The sequence below is a fragment of the Phyllostomus hastatus genome, unplaced genomic scaffold, assembly GCF_019186645.2.
Source record: "Phyllostomus hastatus isolate PE091 unplaced genomic scaffold, TTU_PhHast_1.1 phas_contig_38, whole genome shotgun sequence".
Taxonomy (NCBI): domain Eukaryota; kingdom Metazoa; phylum Chordata; class Mammalia; order Chiroptera; family Phyllostomidae; genus Phyllostomus; species Phyllostomus hastatus.
The window spans coordinates 22445997-22466041 of NW_025333869.1; the positions used below are offsets into that span (position 1 = coordinate 22445997).

Sequence of the window (20045 nt, forward strand, 5' to 3'; positions counted from 1 at the left end):
TCTGGTATAACCTCTTCATCTTAGGTTGGGAACCCAAAAGCTAATGCAAGGGTTAAGGGTGAACAGGAAGTATATAGGCCTGGACAATGGACTACAGCTTGTCTTCCAATCATCTAAATTCCTAAGTTTAGATCAAGATGACTCAAGTGTGACAGTGTTCCTGTGCCTCCCAAAAGCAAACACAATTCATACTATGCCTCAAATTATTTCTAGAAGGAATTTTCCAAATACAATGTATTGTTCACAATAAAAAAATAGTAATATAAGGAGGCAAGCAAGGAATTAAAACCAACAGATGTTATACAACAGAAAGTAGCCCAAAGATATTGAACTGATCAAACAGAAACTTTGAAATAACTATACTTACTAATCAAAACTTAAAAATAAAACTGAGAATTAGTTTAGAGGACTATAAACTATAGAAAATGAAAATTGGAATTAAGAACTCAATTGGTTTAAAAGAAAATTAAGAATAAGAATTCAATGTATAAGTTTAACAGAAACTTAGATTATTTTGAAAAGTATAAGTGAACTGGAAGATAGACCAGAAGAAAATATCTTTAATAAAGCACACTGAAGATGCATAAGATGTATTCTACATCATTTCTAAAGTAGAACTAGGAATAATGGTCAGAAGTTACAAGAAAGAAAATTTCCATTCAACAGAAGGAAAAACTTTGTCTCAATTTAGGGTTTATAAAATTGAGATGAATAGATTGGTTAGGTAGTGAGTGTTTTAGAAAGGGTTCTTGAACTGAGTTGGGAATGAGATATGATGATTCCTATCCATTTTTGAGAGCTTAGGATTTTATTACATTTCAGAGTTAACAGGGGGGAAAATTAAACCAAAGTGTCTCATGAGAAAAAGTCTGGAAAAGTATAGTATGATCCTATATATGTAAAGATATGTAATGTATGCATGCAAGTACTTAGTAGAGAGATGTCTAGAAGATAGTCATTAAATAGTTGTCTGAGTGGGGGAATTTCACTGGATAGTTTATATATGGAAATATGCTGAGGATGGTATAACCATGAGATCAGAGCATCGCAACTAAGGGTATTACCTTAGAGTACAGATTCTCAAACTTGCTGGGACTACTACAATACTCTTAACATTGAGGACCCCTAAATAGCTTCTGTTTATGTGAGTCATGTCTATCAATATTTACTGCATTAGAAATTAAAACAGAGAGCTTAAAAGACAGCTAGATTTTTACAACTGCTAGAGTATTCAATCTTTCGCTCTATCACACATTATAAAGTCTCTGGAAAAGTCTACTGAAATTGAGTCTAAAAGGCAAATAATGTCTTAGTATTATTATGAAAGAGTTTGGAGTTCACAGAAGAGACACCTTGAAAGAATCGTGGAGACCTCCAACAGTTCCATACTTAAGCTGCTGCCACAGTGGTCATCATGCTGAGATGGTTGACCTGCTTACTCTAGACAAGCTGTAAGTGCAAGAATATGTCAGCTCTGCTATGCTCATAGATGTGTTTAATGGGATAAGCCAGTAAAGAGTTAGTAATGCTCTGCACCTTAGAAAGTAAAGATACCAAACAGTGCTTAAATGAAAGCAAGCTGGCCAACAAGAATATTTTTGACTTCTCTAGGCAAGTAAAGTGCCACTGTGCTGATCCCTTGATGCAATAATAGGCCTGAGTTATCCCAGCCTATGATTGCTTTGTTGTTATAGCAAACAAAAATAAAGTCTGATATTATACTAGACAAAGTAGGCTAGCTGAGACCCAACATGGCAGAACTAACAAAGGGCTCCAAATTGAAGACAAGACTGATTTCTACATCAGAATCCTGGTAACTTAAGGCCAAGATATAAGCCCAACTCAAAGACAGTTGGAAATCAGAAGACTGTCTAGCATGATAGTTGATCCTTTCTGGAAAACACACACATACACATAGTCTGCAATGTAGCCCACACTCTACCATAAATGGCATGATTTAGCCTGTTTGCTTTTTTTTTTTTCAGAAACAAATTAACAGGTCACTGGATCTTCTGTCCTATTATATTCAAGGTGTTTTGAAGACTTACAAGTCACAAACGTTGTAGATGCCATTTTCTTTCTTAATTGAAAAGCACAGGGTTTCTCTATTGCACAGAATTTACTACAACAGCATGGTTAACAGGGCATTTTTACCCCTTTCCTCATGTTGGTGATCCCTGCCATTAAAATATCATTTTGTATTTGACTACTCTTTTAGAGAAAAAAGTATAAGAGGATGGTCCTTCTTAAATAAGGTTTATAAGCCCTGGCTGGCATAGCTCAGTGGATTGAGTGTGGGCTGCGAGCCAAAGTGTCGCAGGTTCGATTCCCAATCAGGGTACATGCCTGGGTTGCAGGCCATGACCCCCAGCAACCACACATTGATGTAAAAAAAAAAAGGTTTATACACTATCACCCAAAGAATTCTTTCAATGGTATTTCCATTACATTAATATCTAGATCTGGGTTTGTCCAGTGATGGCTAGCTGCCTCTTTTTATACATAAAGTTTTACTGGAACACAGCCACACCTATTTATTTCTGTTTTGTTCCATATAGCTGCTTTCACACTACAGAGGCAGAACTGAGCAGTTGTCACTGAGCTTGCATGTCCTGCAAAACTGAAAATATTTACTATTTGGTCCTTTCTGGAAAGGCTGCAGGTTCTTGATCCAGACATACAGTCTATTAGAACTGAAAATCTCCCTTGGAGATTCGCTGTTCAGTTCTTTCATTTTACAGTTGAAACACATGAAGCCCAGAGAATGGAAAACGCAGTACACTGAGCACGCAGAAGACAAGTGGAAACTTCCTAGTATGTGGGAGTCCCTCTTTGCTATTTTCTAGCCTACTCATTCCACATTAGGAATGCTCTGCCTAAAGCAAGAGTCCTGCCGAGTCTCTTATAAGCCACATATGGTCTTGGCACAAAAATTGTTTTTTTAACACCTGGGTAACCAGGCTGTGTAGGTCCCAGGAGCACAGCGTTGCCCTCAGCATCAGCTCTAGCCAGCCCCTGAGGGGTTAGATCTGAGAGAGAGAGCCACTTTCAAGGCCCTGCCTCATTAGTCCCTGCTGCCACCAATCTAGCTCAGGGAAAATTGATCCTTCCCTCATGCTTGCTGCACCAACACCGGTCTTGGGGAAAGTGGTTTTGTTCATAGAGGATTTGTTAATTAAGTCATCACTGTACTAATGAAACCCTAGAGCTTCAGACACTAGTAGTCTATGCTACTTTAGAGTAGCTAAATTTGTACAGTTAATTAAAAGGAGTACGTTCTTTTAAAACTGATAATTTAAAAACACACGAACAAGACATGGAAAACACATAGTATTTATTATTTTTCCCCTAACTTAATCAATCTTGCTATTTTGATTGTAATGGTAGACCCTTCTGTATTCGGATTTTTTACACTTATAGAAAAGTCCTCAAATTTTAAGTATTGAAATTTCACAACATGAACAAAACCATTGTATTGGTTTATCTTTTCATCTAACATAATACATAAAGATAGCCTCAAATAGCTGCATTATTTGTAATGGTAAATAACATTTTACCCATTATATTAAAGTTGCCTTTAATTTTTATTTTTATAAATAAACGATGTGAATGTCTTCACATGTAGTTGCTCCCCAAATTTTAAATTAATTATTTAGATTAAATTCCATTAAGTGAAATTATTATATAAAAAGGTATAAATACTGTCACCTATTTATATTGTAGCAATATTATAAGGGCATCTAACTGACCACATCCAAGCATCAAATAGCAATTCTTTTAAAAGCTTCTCCTATATGATATATCCCAATATGAGATCTTTAATAAAAAGTTCTTATGCCTTCTAGTATATCTAGGTTATACCTATAGAATTAATTTTTAATAATTAGGTTCACACTGGTCTCAACTACTGCCAAGGTACTGTCAGATAGCCAGTAATAGTCTGATTCTAAAAGAAAAGTTCATTAATAAAAGCAAAGGTGTACAAAGGTTAAAAAAGTTTCAATGAAAGTATTATGACCTGGGGCAGTTGAGACATTGATCTTTCTGTATCTCTCATGAGGAAAAAATATTCAAACTAATGTGGTATTGATATTCTAAAAACTGCTTAAAAGCCAGTTTATCATCCAGAATCATAAACACACATACACCAATCTATATCTTAATGGAGTATATTACTTGAAGACTATAGTTAAAACCACTATGCTCAATTCATCATAACTCAGGTAGCTTAGATTGCTTCAAGTTGTGTGTGTGTGTGTGTATAGTATTTATACACACACACACACACACACACACACACACACACAACTCCATATATATATACACACAGTGCTGAGTACATATTATATATATTAAATGGCTAACTTTTTTTATATGGGTGATGGTGCAGGACTCAAGATAATCATATCTGACCACTCTAAGATTAAATTCATTTCTTTTATTACTAGCTCTATTGAGGCATGATTGGCATAAAATAACATGCATGTATTTAAAGTGTACAATTTGGTAAGTTTGAATATGTATTAACCTATAAAGCTATCATCACAATCAAGATAAAGAAGATATCCACCTCCCTAAAAATTTCCTTGTACTTATTCAAAACTCCCATCTCTTCCTGCCTCCCAGAAAGGTGCCTAGGCAACCACTCAACTGGATCCATAGTATCAAAATTTGATTTGGATTTCTAACCAATTACTCTGTAATGATTCAGGAAACACTGCCTGTATTCAATGGGTTTTATCTCCATAAATGAATATATAATTTGAACAAGAGAGGTTAGTTTCTAGGAAAATTTCTGAACTATGGATTCATTGGACCAACAGAAGCTTCAAACATTTGCTAAGTGCCAGTCTTCTGTGGAGATTGTTAGCCTTGTCATATATTAACACATAATTACAGACTTCCAGCATTAGATGATAATTGGTGGTTCTTGAAACAACAGTCTTTTAAAACAAATAAAAGAATTAATTTGATGATTTAGAACCAAATATTTGGAATGTTCATAGCAATTCTGTTTTCTTCTTCAGTATCATTGTGTGTATTTAAACATTTTTTTCTTCTGAGTTAAGAAATAAATTCATACAGGTGATTTTTTTTTCTTTTATAGTTTGCAATTTTGGAAAAAAAAAAAACAGTGCCAATGGTCAATAATCATTCTGGGTTGCTAGAATTCTAGCATAGCTTTAAGAACCTATGGTGAGTATTTGATATTCAGAATTTCATTGAAACACATTTAACACTATTCTTCACAAATACATAAAAATACCTCCTAGGCATTTTATGTGCACTCAGATAAAAATATCTACAGGATATATAATTCTTTTTTAATAATAACTTATTTTTCAATTACAGTTGACATACAATTCTTAATATACTGAGTTTCCATTTCTCTGTATTGTCATTCTTCTACTTGCTTAAATTCAAAATCTTAGGGTCATTTTTTCTTCTCATATAGTCACTAAATCCTATTAAACCTTCTTTCATGATGTGTTTTCTTTAGCGATGTGACCCTTCTGCATCTTTCTAGCTTCTTGTACATATGTTTAACTTTCACAAGTGGAGTACTAAAGTATGCCCCTGAGTGCACGATGCTTCACTTTTCTTGCTATGACTTTGCACATACTATTTCTTCTGCTTAGAATGTTCTTGCCTTTTTTGCTTTGCAAACTTCAAATACCCATCTAATGTTAAGTCTTGTATAAAGCATTTCTTAGACTTCTCAATACAATTAGTCACTTCCTCTTGTTGGGTTTTTAACAGTTTGAACATTTATCTATTATAATTCTTATTATAATGATTATGATTATTTCTTTACATCTGTATTTCATATACTGTGAGCTCCTTAAATACAGACACTACCACATGCATAGTACTTTACCCAGTGCCTGGAAATTGTAGGTACTGCATCCCTTCACATGGGATAAATAATCAGTTACCTTCTTTTTCATCAGCTTTTTATCATTCTAATTAAAATCCCTACTGGTGCATCTAAACTGTTGCTGCCAACCACTGTATCCAGAACATCTTATCTCAACATCTGCCTTACCTCTGTGTTCTTTTTAGTCCCTGCTGGCTCTGCTTTCCTGATTTACCTATTTAACCAAATCACTATACCTCTTTTCTAGACCATTAATTTAATTCACTTTAATCTAATTTATCATAGCTTTGGGTTGCAAACTATGGAAACAGCAGAGAGGTTAACTCCCAGAAACTTTTTGGTTGGCACAGTTCATTTGGAGAGAAATTATCACCCCCAAAGTACCTATTTAATGTATTTATTTTCCTATTAGGTGAAATTTAGAATAACTTGAAGGAAAACACTAGCTATGCTTTGAAGCTGAATTAAAACTACCAAATACATACAAATGCATGGAAAGCTGAGTTACAAACAGATCCCAGATTAAATGTCTGTGCTGTCAATGGTGACAAATGCTTCTATGCTTTGTAGATAAGCTTACAAATGGTATGCTGGGCTGGGTTCTTCCTATCATGTGTCAAAGAAAGTTAATGACACCCCATTATGATCTATTTCTTATGCTGACATACCAACAAGCTGGTTTTTAAAAGTTTATGGCTGTCAAATATTCAGTTAAGGTTAAAAAAATATATATGAATTTCTTTTTCCAAAACTGTTCTTTGTATTTATAAAACACCCTATAAAAGAAGTTTGTATAGATATTATTTATAATGTAATGTAAAGACAAATTGATAAACCTGAGACCATTTCAAAAGAAAGCTTTTTGATTACCCTTTGGATCAAATTCTCAAAGTAGCTACAGCAAGGCTATAAAAGGCTTAAATCTATATAGACTTACTATGAGGGATTAAGGTCTAAATGCTTTAACAGATCCCAGAATAGCTTACTGCAAAACTACTGTTTAATTTGATCATAACAAATAGCACTGTTGATCTTTCACGGTAATCATACTACAATCTCTAATTTATGGCAGAAATAAAATGGTAAATCCTACTGCAAGACTCAGAAAGTCAAGGCTATGGTTTACTTTCTAGGGCTCATGGGCATCTTCAGATTAATCAGCAGTTTAAACAGAAATATAAACCTTGCTAGGGATCCATATAATTGTTCCAGGAAACTAGACTCTTTTGTTCAGGCCTCCGCTCATTGTTCCTCATCCATACTTCCTTAAGACCTAGATATTTTTTAAATATCTAGAAGGAATAAGGTAATTTAAAAACAGTTCCTGCCCTGGCTGGGTAGCTCAGTTGGTTAGAGTGTTGTCCCAATGTGCCAAGGTTGTGGGTTTGATATCTTGTCAGGGCACATACAAGAGTCAACCAATGAGTGCATGAATGAGCACATTCTCTCTCTTCCCCCTCCCTTCCTCTATCTCTAAAATCAATTAAAAAATAAAAAAAGCAATTGCTTTATTAAAATGTGAGTCTCAGAAGAAACAGTTCTGTAAAAAATTTAATCAGTGATTTATCTGAAAATTTTTACAAAAAATTTACTTTGAATCATACAATATAATCATATTATAGGCTGTATAACTGTAGAGTCCTCAGTGAAGACATATCCTTACTGCTCTAAATTTTAGGAGACTCTACTATTCAGCTCTCAATCTCTAAACCAGGAATAGCTCCAGGAATGGTGACATTTCTCAATGTTACATGCTGCTTCTATGTGAAGTGAAAAATGAGATGAATATAATTTATTTTAAACACTATTTTAAACTTCCATTTCTAACTTCCAGTATTATCAGAATTTCTATAATTTAATTAACAGCTATAGTATCTCCTAACGTAGTATTAACCGCAATTTTTATTAATAGGTTATTAATCTTTCCCCTAAATTTAAAGGGGGAAAAGGGAATTCCAGCCAAGATGGAGGCACAAGTAGAAATGCTTCGCTTCCTTGCACAACCAAAAGAAGGATAAAAACCAATCTAAAAAAAATAAACAAAAAGCAGTGCCAGAAAATCAAACTGCATGGATCTCTGACAATCAAGGTGTTAAAGAACATTCATCCAGACCAGTAGGAGTGGTGGAGATGTGAGAAGGACAGCTAAGTGGAGAGGACGCGCGGCAAGGCGGTAGGCCACGCAAAAGACCTAAGCGACAAGGAGAAAGACAACCTAGCTGATGCAGAGTTCAAAACACTGGTAATCAGTATGTCCACAGAAATGACTGAGCTAGGTCACAAAATGAAGAAAGAAATGAAGGCTACCCAAAGTGAAATAAAGCAAAATATTCAGGGAAACAATAGTGAAGGGAAGAAAACCGGGACTCAGATAAACAATTTGGATAAAAAGGAAGAAATAAACATCCAACTAGAACAGAATGAAGAAACAAGAATTCAAATAATTGAGGAGAGGCTTAGAAACCCATGGGACAACTTTAAGCACTCTAACATCAGAATGATAGGAGTGCCAGAAGGAGAAGAACAATAGCAAGAAATTGAAAACTTACTTGAACAAATAATGAAGGAAAACTTCCCTAATCTGGCAAAGGAAATAGACTTCCAGGAAGTCCAGGAAGCCCAGAGAGTCCAAAGAAATTGGACCTAAAGAGGAACACACCAAGGCACATCACTGTTAAGTTACCCAAGATTAAAGATAAAGAGAGAAACTTAAAAGCAGAAAGAGGAAAGAAGAGAGTTACCTACAAAGGAGTTGCCATCAGACTATCAGCTGATTTCTCAAAAGAAACCTTACAGGCAAGGAAGGGCTAGAAAGAAGTGTTGGAAGTCACGAAAGGCAAGGACCTACATCCAAGATTGTTCTATCCGGCAAAGTTATTATTTAGAATGGAAGGGCAGATAGAGTGCTTCCCAGATAAGGTCAAGTTGAAGGAGTTCATCATCACCAAGCCCTTATTACATGAAATGTTAAAGGGATTTATCTAAGAAACTGAAGAAGATTAAGAACTATGAACAGTAAAATGACAACAAACTCACAACTATCAACAGCTGAACCTAAAAAACAAAAACAAAAACTAAGCAAACCACTAGAACAGGAACAGAACCAGAGAAATGGAGATCACATGGAGGATTTTCAGTGGGGAGGGGAAGGGGAACAATGTTGGGGGGAAAGGTACAGGGATGAAGAAGCATAACTGGTAGGCATAAAATAGATGGGGAGAGGTTAAGAATGGTATAGGAAACAGAGAAGTCAAAGAACTTATATGTACAACCCATGGACATGAACTAAAGGTTGGGGGGTGTAGGATGGAGGGGGGATAAAGGGGAGGAAAAATTGGGAAAACTATAATAGCATAATCAATAAAATATATTGAAAAAATAAAAAAATAAAGGGGGGGGAGGCTTAATAAGAGTAGTCCAGCAGCAATTCTTTTAGAAAGCACTTCAGTGTAAACTTTCCCCATGACTGAATTCATTAGCCTTTTGCATTAGTCTTTGTTTATCTTCTTTAAACCAAGCCAATCTTTATTAATTTTGTAAGGCATTTTCCTTAGTCCTTTTTACCACATTTTATACACAGCGCTTTTTCTCTACAATTTTTACTAACCCTATAAAATTTGTCTCACTCCAATCCCAGGGGATTGTTCATTGCTAATATTTTTAGAGGGATTATTGCAGCTTTAATTCTTTGGTATTGAATTTAAAAAAATCTTCATATTTAGTATTTGCTCATCCCTCTGAAACAAAGATTTATAAACAAATAGAAGTAAACCTCCATTTTTTAGTGGCATTATGATAAACTGACCACAAAATGTTTTGCAGCCCCAATGATCTCTTCCTTCTCTGTATGTGCTGGAAGCACGTGATCATGTCCTGCCTGACACAGCACAGAACGGCCTATCAGCACTTACCATTTCATGCTTACCCACACCTCTGTGCCAATATTTAACATTCTTTGTGATAGATCATACCTTTTAAGGCCTCTTTGCTTTTTGATCTTATTGCATTAACTTCATTCCTTTGCAACTTCAATTTGCCAAATTGTAGTATTCTTCAAAGCCTAGTTTAAACATTACTTCCCATGTGAAACTTTCCTCAACTTCTTGTTCCTTCTGTTCTCCTATAAAAATTAGTTCGTAAAAGTCATATACCATTTATCATATTGTATTAGTGGATTATGTCTCTACTACATTTCCAGGAAAGGAGTATGTTTTGTTTTTATCTTTATAAACACAATTCCTGACACATCATAGGCATTCAATAAAACCATACTGATCTGAATGCATTTGTACTGTTAATTTATTCTTTTATCCATCAGTGTCTTCTTCTCCAAATTTCCTGCTTGAGATGAGAAATTCTTAGGTTTCTTCAAGTTCAGTATCTATCTGGCATATGCTGAGATCATGATCAAGAATCTTTGATGCCCTGGCCAGGTAGCTCACTTGATTAGATCATCTCCCCCATATGCCAAAGTTGAGAGTTTGATCTCCAGTCAGGGCACAAACAAGAATCAACCAATGAATGCATAAGTAAGTGGAACAACAAACCAATGTTTCTCTCTCAAATCAACAAATTAAAAAAAAAAGAAAACTGAATTGTTAAAAAAATCTTTGAGATGAAAGAAATGTTAGAAATAATATAGTCCAAAACCTCAACCAATACAAGAATTTGTTTTACCAAATATGTTTGTTTAAATATGCATAACGATGAGCATGATCACCTAGACTGGTTTGCCTAGGAGAGTCCTAGTATAATTAATGATACCCCTTTTACTCTCAGAAGTGTCTGGGTTTTGATGATAAGTTTTATGGTCCTCTTAATAATAAAAAAATGCTTACTTCCTCTTAAGTACTGGACAGCTCAACAGCCTAATTATTGCATCTTTTGAATACTAAACCATGTGAATATACTATCTATCAGTAAAACATTTAAAAAAATTTCTCCTTTGTTATAGGTGGGTAAGAAGTGGAGTTCTAGAATTAAAGGAAGTCATTATGAGTAAGGACAAAATTTATTATGATAAATTGCATAGATGGCTAAGTGAAAATTTATTCATTTGACAAAAAATAGGACATTTTCTTAAGGCTTTAGATTGTTTATTAAGCCCAAAAGTTTTAAAAATAAGAATTTAAAATAGGACTTCCTGCCAAGATGGAGACGTAGGTAGATATACTTTGCCTATTTGCACAACTACAAGGATTACAACTAATCTCAATACAACCAGAACTGCCAGAAAATCAAACTGTATGTAAGTCCAACAACCAAGGACTTAAAAAAGAAATACTCATTCCAATGGGTAGGAAGGGTGGAGCTGGGGTGCTGGGTGGGGGAGAGGGTGTGGTATGGCAATGGCAGCAGCTGCAGCCAGCAGAATGGATGGTCCAACATTCACCTGTGGAGGATAAAAAACGAGAGGGACACCTGGGGAGCAAGTGAGCAAGTGCCGCGAAATAAAGCCTTCTTACTTCTGGATGTAAACACCAGTGGGGGTTGGGGTGGCAGAAGAAACTACTGGTCTCTCTGTTTAAAGGACCCATAGGACCTAGAACATACACAAACCCACCCTTTCTGGGATTCAGCACCAGGGTGGCAGCTAGAAGGGTGCCAGTTGCATATGGGAAGTGGGGTGAGAACAAGCAGTATTGTTCCCTCTCAGACTCCCATCCATGTACAGTGCCACAAAGCAGCAAAGAGGGCTGTCCCACCCTGCCAAATACCTAAGGCTCCGCCCCTTACAATTTAACAGGTGTGACAAGATGGAGTCCAAGCAGCTCTACCTAATACACAGAAACAAACACAGAGAGACTGCCAAATTGAGGAGACCAAGAAATATGGCACAAACGAAAGAACAGAACAAAACCCCGTAAAAAGAACTGAATGAAACGGAGATAGTCAACCTAACAGATGCGAAGTTCAAAACACTAGTGATCAGGATGCTGAAAAGAACTCATTGAATACAGCAAGAACATAAAGGAAGAAATGAAGCTACAGTAACTGAAATAAAGAAAAATCTATAGGGATCCAACAGTGAAGGGAAGGATGCTGGGGTCCAAATAAATGATTTGAAACATAAGGAAGCAATAAACAGTCAACCAGTACAGAGTGAAGAAACATGAATTCAAAAATCGAGGAGAGAATAAGATGACTCTGGGACATCTCCAAACATGCCAACAACCAAATCAGGAATGCCAAAAGGAGAAGAGGAAGAGCAAGACGTTGAACACTTATTTGAAAAAATAATGAAAGAAAAATTCCCTAATTTGGCAAAAGAAATAAATCCAAGAAGCACAGAGAGCCCCAAACAAGTTGGACCCAAAGGGGACCACCCCAAGACACATCATAATTAAAATGCCAAAGGTTAAAGATAAAGAGAGAATCTAAAAGCAGCAAGGGAAAAGAACAGTTACCGGCAAAAGGAGTGCCCATAAGACTATCAGCTGATTTCTCAAAAGAAACTTTGCAGGCAAGAAGGGACAAGCAAGAAGTATTTAAAGTGATGAAAAGCAAGGACCTATAACCTAGATTACTCTATCCAGCAAAGCTATCATTTAGAATGGAAGGGCATATAAAATGCTTCCCAGACAAGGTAAAGCTAAAGGAGCTCACCATCACCAAGCCTTTATTCTATGAAATGTTAAAGGGGCTTGTTTAAGAAAACAAAGAACATGAAAACTAGGAACAGTAACCTGACAACAAACTCAGAACTATCAACAACTGAATCTAAAAAACAATGACAAAACAAACTAAGCAAACAACTAGACCAGGAAGAGAATCATAGAAATGGAGATCACATGGAGGCTTATCAGTGGGGAGGGGGAAGGGAGAGAATGGGTAGAAAATTACAGGGATTAAGAAGCATAATTGGTAGGTACAAAGTAAGACAAGGGGATGTTAAGCATAGTATAGAAAATGGAGAAGCCAAATAACATATGCATGACCCACAGACATGAACTAAGATGGGGGAATGCTGGAGGGAAGCATGGTATCAGGTGGAGGGGGCAATAAGGAAAAAACATTGGAACAACTGTGATAGCATAATCAATAAAATATACTTTAAAAAAAGAACTTAAAATAGCTTAATAGAAGCTGAAGTCCCCTTTCAAGTACAGATTTAAAAATATATTTATAATAATTTTATTAACTTTATTGGGGTGGCACTGGCTAACAGGCTCCTAAGAAACATAGGTTTCAAGTGCACACTTCTATGATACACGATCTGTATATTGCATTGTGTGCACACCACTCAGGATCAAGCCATCTTTTGTCACCATATATTTGGTCCCCTTTACCTCCCCTTACTCTCTTCCCTCTGGTACTCACTATTCTCTTATCTATGTCTCTGAGATTTGGTTTTATATCCCACATATGAGTGAAATCATATGGTACTTAGTTTTTTCTAACTGATTTATTTCACTTAGTGTAATACTCTAAAGGTCCAGATTTTAATATTCAAATATGTAATCACTTTATTCCTTTCAACCAAGGACAATTTTGCTGTTCAATTATCTAAATCAGACTTTCAGTTACATCTCCAGCATTTTATCTGACCTGAAAACTTGTATGTAGTGTTTCAGCTAAAATAAAACTTTGTCACCAAGTTATAATGCTCTGACAAGTAAATTTTGGAGTCTTTGTGAATTTCAGGAGAACTACTCACTATATACAAATAATAATTATTCTGAAAAACATTTGGTAATATATCTCTTAGGTAAATATCCATTTGCATTATATTATTTTTTAAAAATATTTTTTCCAACTTCAGTTTATGTTCAATATTATTTTGTATTAGTTTTAGGTGTACAGTATGAGGACTGTCTGGAAAAAGTTCCGCCATTGTTGTAACAACAATAGTTTGCTTAACATTGATGTAACCTGGCAGCCAAGGAGAGTGGACTGGAATGCACATGTGAGTACAATGAAGACTTCACTGTACTAGTGAGTAAGCACGTGTACTGAGTGTCCATTACATTCAAAATAATTGACTGAGTAGAGCAATAAATCTGCATCAAATTTTGCATTATACTGGAACTCTCCTCCTCAGAAACTATTCAGATGATTCAGAAGGCTGCAGCCATGGGCAACTGGAGACTGGCAGCTTCATTACAACAATGTACCTGCTCCTGCATTACGTCTTGTGCAGAGTTTTTGTGGTCAAACATCAAATCACCCAGGTGATTCAGCCCCACTACAGTCCAGATTTAGTACCCTAAAATTTATGGCTTTTCCCTGAACTAAAATCACCTTTTAAAGGGAAGAGATTTCAGACCATTGAGGACATTCAGTAAAACACAATGGGGCAGCTGATGGTGATTGGGAGAGCTGTGTGAGGTCCCAAGGTGCCTACTTTGAAGGGGACGGAGACATCATTGTCCTATGTACAATGTTTCTTGTATCTTAAGTGTACATTCTGTGATACATTCAAGTGTATATTTCATTCATAGAAATGTCTCTATGTATCATAAAATCTCTCTATTGAGACATAAAATGTCTCAATAAATATCTATTTTTCATACTGCATGGCTGAATGCCTTCCAGACAGACTTCGTATACCATGCTCATGGAGAGGAAGAATTAACATCATTACTATGTCCATACTACCGCTCTGGATGGTGTGGCTCAGCGGATTTAGAGCCAGCCTGAAGACCAAAAGATCACCAGTTCGGTTCCCAGTCAGGGCACATGCCTGAGTTGCAGGCCAGGTCCCTGGTGGGGGAGCATGTGAGAGGCAACCAGTTGACATATCTATCTTGCACACATCAATGTTTCTCTCCCTCTCTTTCTCCCTTCCTGTCTCTCTAAAATAAATAAATAAAATCTTTTTTAAAAAGTTCATACTACCCAAAGAAATCTATAGATTCAATGTCACTTCTATCAAAATACCAAAAGTATATTTCACAGAACTAGAATAATCAAAAAATTTATATGAAACCAAAAAGACCCCAAATAGCCACAGAAATCTTGAAAATAAACAATGTTGAAGGTATTATGCTACCTGATATCAAACTATCATACAAGGTTACAGTAATCAAAACAGTATGATTCTAGAATAAAACCAGACATACAGATTAATGGAACGGAATGGTGAGCCCAGAGATCAGCCCATGCCCACAAAGGAAATTAATATTTGACCAAGGAGGCAGGAACATACAATGAGTAAAGACAGTGTGTTTAATAAATAATGTTGGGAAGACTGAACAGATACATGCAAAAAATGAAACTAGACCATCTTGTTACACCATATGTAGGAATAAACTCAAAATGGATTAAAGACTTAAATGTAAGACTCAAAACCATAAAACTCCTAGAAGAAAACATAGGCAGTAAAATCTCTGGCAATTTTTAGCAATATTTTTTCAATATATCTCCTCTGATGAGGAAAACAAAAGAAAAAATAAACAAATGAGACTACATCAAGATGAAAAGGTTTTTTACAGCAAAGGAAACCATCAACAAAACAAAAAAAACAACCTACTGAATGGGAGAATATATTTGCTAATACACCTGACAAGGGGTTAATATTCAAAATTTTTTAAAAACTCATACAAGTCAACACCAAATACACAAAACAATCCAATTTAAAAATGGGCAGAGAATGTAAATAGGCACCTCTCCAAAGAGAACATACAGATGGCCGATAGACATATGAAAAGATGCTCGATGTCACTAATCATCAGAGAAATACAAATTAAAACCATAATGAACTATCACCTTACATCTGTAAGAATGGCCATCGTAAATAAATCAACAAACAAGTGTTGTTGGTGAGGATGTGGAGAAAAGGCAATCCTTGTGAACTGTTAGAGGGAATGCAGATTGGTGCAGCCATGGTGGAAAACAGTATGGAGTTTCCTGAAACAATTAAAAACAAAACTGCCTTATGACCTAGCAGTTCTACTTCTGTGTATGTATTCAAATGAACCCAAAACATGAATTCAAAAGAATATATGCACCCCTATGTTTATTGCAGCATTATTTACAATAGCCAAGGTGTAGAAGCTACCCAAGTGCCCATCAATAGATTAGTGTATAAGAAAGTGGTGGTACATATATACAATGGAATATTCCTCAGCCATAAAAAAAAATGAAATCTTACTATTTGCATTGGTATGGACAAACCTAGAGGGTACTTTATTAAGAGAAATAAGTTAGTCAGAGAAAGACAAATACCATAAGATTTCACTTATACATGGAATCTAAAGAGCAAAATAAACTAACAATAAAATAGATACAGACTCATAGAGAGAGACCAGACTGCTCCTTGCCAGGGGGGAGAGGGGTACAAAAGGGGAAGAGATTAAGAAGTACAAATTAGTAGTCAGAAAACAGTCATGGAGGCGATGGCCAGGTGGCTTAGTTGGTTGAAACGTCATCCTGTACACCTGTTGGTTGTGGGCTCAGTTCCTGGTCGGGGTACAGATCTAGGTTGTGGGTTTGATCCCTGATGGGGGCACATGTGGGAGGCAATTGATCAATATTTCTCTCTCTCTCTCTCTCTCTCTCTCTCAAATAAATAAAAATATCCTCAGGTGAGGATTTAAAAAAAATAGTCACAGGGATATAAAGTACAATATGGGAACATAGTCAATAACACTGTCATAAGCATGTACAGTGCCAGGTAGGTACCTGAAATATTGGAGGGACTTTTTTGTAAAGTATATGATTGTTTAACTACTATACAAGAATTATTTTCAAGTGCACGTGGAACATTTTTCAGGACAGATCACAAGTTAGGCCACAAAAGAAGTCACAATAAATTTAAGAAGACTGAACTCATATCAAGTATTAATGAAAAAACTGAAAAACACACAAACACATGGAGACTATATAGCATGTTACCAAACAATGAGTGGCTTAACAATGAGATCAAGGGAGAAATCAAAAGATACCTTGAGACAAATGGCAATGAAAACACAACCACCCAAAATCTATGGGACACAGTGAAACCAGTCCTAAAAGGGAAATTCATAGCAATTCAGGCTTACCTCAAGAAACAAGAAAAATTCAAGTGAACAATCTAATCTCACACTTAAAGGAACTAGAAAAAGAACAATATACAAAACCCCAAGTAGGTGAAAGGAAGGAAATAATAAAGATCAGAGCAGAAATAAATGGGGTAAGAGTCTAAAAAAAACAACACAAAAGATCAATTAAAACAAGAACTAATTTTTTGAAAAGATAAACAAGATTGATAAAACTTTAATCACACTCACCCAAATAAAAAGAGATGGGACACCCCCCCCACAAAAGATAAAATCAGGAAAAAGGGAACTACTGACACCACAGAAATACAAAGGGTGTAAGAAAATATTACATATGGCTGTTTGCCAACAAATTGCACAATCAGGAACAAATGGATAAATTCCTAGAAACATAATCAATCTTCCAAGACTGAATCAAGAAGAAACAAAAAACCCGAACAGACCAATTTTAACCAACAAAATCAAAGCAATAATGAAAAAAACTCCCAACAAACAAAAGTCCTGGACCAGAAGCTTCATGGGTCCTCAAAAAATTCCAAAATATTCAAGAGGAATGAAGAGTCCCAAGCTCATTTTACGAGGCCAGCATTATCCTGATTTCAAAACCAGAGAGGCATTATAAAGAAAGAAAAATATAGTCCAAATTCTGACAAACAGAGATGTAGAAATACTCAATAAAATACAAATAAACTGAGTTCAGCAGTACATTAAAAAGATCATACACCATGATCAAGTGGTATTCCAGAGACACAAGATTAGTACATTATCCATAAACCAATTAACATGATATACCACAGAGACAAAATGAAAGATAAAAATTCTAAGATCATATCAATAGATGCAGAAAAAGCATTTGTCAAAATCCAGCATCTATGATTAAAAACAAAACCTCTCAACAAAGTGGGAATAGAGGGAACATAACTCAACTTAATAAAGGCCACATATGATAAACCCATAGTTAATATCATACTCAATGGGGACACACTAAAATCATTTCCCTTAAGATCAGAAACACAAGACAGGGATGTCCACTTTCACCACTCTTAACTCAACATAGTATTGGAAGTCCTAGCCACAGCAGTCAGAATGAAAAAATAAATGGCATTCAAATAGGTAAGGAAGATGTCAAACTGGCATTATTTGCAGATGACATGATACAGTAGAGAATCCTAAAGATTCCACCAAAAAACTACCAGAATTGAAAAATGAATTCAGTAAAGTAGCAGGATACAATGTAAACATTCAGAGATCAGTTGCATTTTATATGCCAATAATGAACTATCAGAAAGGAAAACTAAGAAAATCATCCCATTTATGCTTGCATCAAAAAATAATATACCTAGGTATAAAAGACCTATAATTGGAATTATAATGCACTGAAGAAAGCAACTGAAGAAGATATGAATAAATGGAAGTATACTTGTATATTCTATTGCTTTGGGATGAAAAGCTCTGAAGATATCAAATAATCTTATCTATTGTATCATTTGAGTTGCAGGTTTCCTTATTGATTTTTCATCTGGAATATCTATGCATTGATATCAGTGGGGTTTTAAATCCCCTAATGTAACTACAATTTATGTCCCTCCCTTTATGTCCATCAATATTTGTTTTATTTATCTCGGTGTGTAAGTGTTTACTAGGGTTATATCCTCTTGTTGCACTGATCCCTTTATCATTATGTAGTGCCCTTCTTTGCCTCTTCACAGCCTTTGTTTTAAAGTCTATTTTGTGTGATTTAAGTATTGCTACCACAGCATATATAGGTCTTGTTTTCTTATGTATTCAGCTGCCCTATGTCCTTTGATTGGAGCATGTAATCCATTAACATTATGTAATCATTACCATTTTATTATTCATATTGTTTATCTTTTTTCTTCTTCTTAAAGAAGTCCCTTTAAATTTCTTGTAATACTGGTTTGGTGGTGATGAACTCATTTAGCTTTTTCTTGTCTGCAAAGCTCTTTTATCTCTCATTCAATTCTACATGATAGCCTTGCGGGGTAAAGTAATCTTGTTTGTAGGTTCTTCATTTTCATCACTTTGAATATTTTGTGCCAATTCCTTTTGGCCTGAAATGTTTCTATTATGAAAACATAAATCAGCTGAAAGTCTTGTGGGAGCTCCCTTGTAGGTACCTGTCTTTTTCTTCCTGCTTTTAAGATTCTCTCTGTCTTTACCCTTTGTCATCTTTATTACGATGTGTTTTGGTGTGAGCCTCTTTGGGTTCATCTTGTCTGGGACTGTCTGCACTTTCTGGACTTGTGTGCTTTTTTACTTCACCAGGTTAGAAGTTAGGGAAGTTTTCAGTCAGTATTTCTTCAAATAGATTCTCAATCTTTTGCTCTCTCTTCTCCTTCAGGTACCCCTCTCATGCAGATGTTGTTATGCTTGGTGCTGTCCCAGAGGTCCTGTAAACCATCATTTATTTTTTTTTATTTTTGCTGCTTTGATAGGGTTTTTTGTTACATTGTGTTCCAAATCACTGCTTTGATCCTCTGCTTCATCTAATCTGGTGCTGATTCCTTCTAGTTTACTAGTTCTTCATTTCAGATATTGTATTCATTTCTGACTGGTTCTTTTTTATGGTTTCTGTCCTTTTTTAGTTTATTATCACTTTGTTTAAGTTCTAAGTTCTTTAAGCATTCTTATGACCATTGCTTTCAACTCTGTATGTGGTGGATTCCTTGACTCTAATTCATTTGGTTCTTTTTCTGGAGATTCTTCCTGTCCTTTCATTTGGGGCATGTTTCTTTGTCTCCCCATTTTGGCTGCCTCTGTGCATTTTTTCCCATGTATTAGGTAGATCCTTTATGTCTCCCAGTCTTTGTAGGGTAGCCTTATATAGTAAGTGTCCTGTAGGGCTTGGTAGTGGTATCCTTGATCACCTGTACCAGGTGATCCAGGAATGTCTTTTATGCAGGTTATATGAGTCCTCCTCTTGTAGGTTAGTCTTGATTGCTATTGGCCTGTCTGTGGGTAGGGTTTGCCCTCAGGCTGGTTGACTGTGAGGACAGACCCCAACCATAGTGTACAAGCTATTGTATGGGGGCTGACCCCACTAAGTGGAATTCACCTCAGCAGGGTCTGTTGCTTGCCGAGATCTCACCTGGGTGTACCACTTGTGGAGCTAATTGGGCCATGCTCAGATGTAGTTTGAAGCCGGCTACCAGGTGTGTTGGTTCTGG

At 35.8% G+C, this 20045-nt stretch overlaps 1 protein-coding gene across 2 annotated transcripts in view; it reads right to left on the bottom strand.

Moving 5' to 3' along the window:
- The window catches only part of ADK (adenosine kinase), a 576611-nt gene that overhangs the window by 60911 nt on the left and 495655 nt on the right, over positions 1–20045 (bottom strand). The window lies entirely within an intron of this gene.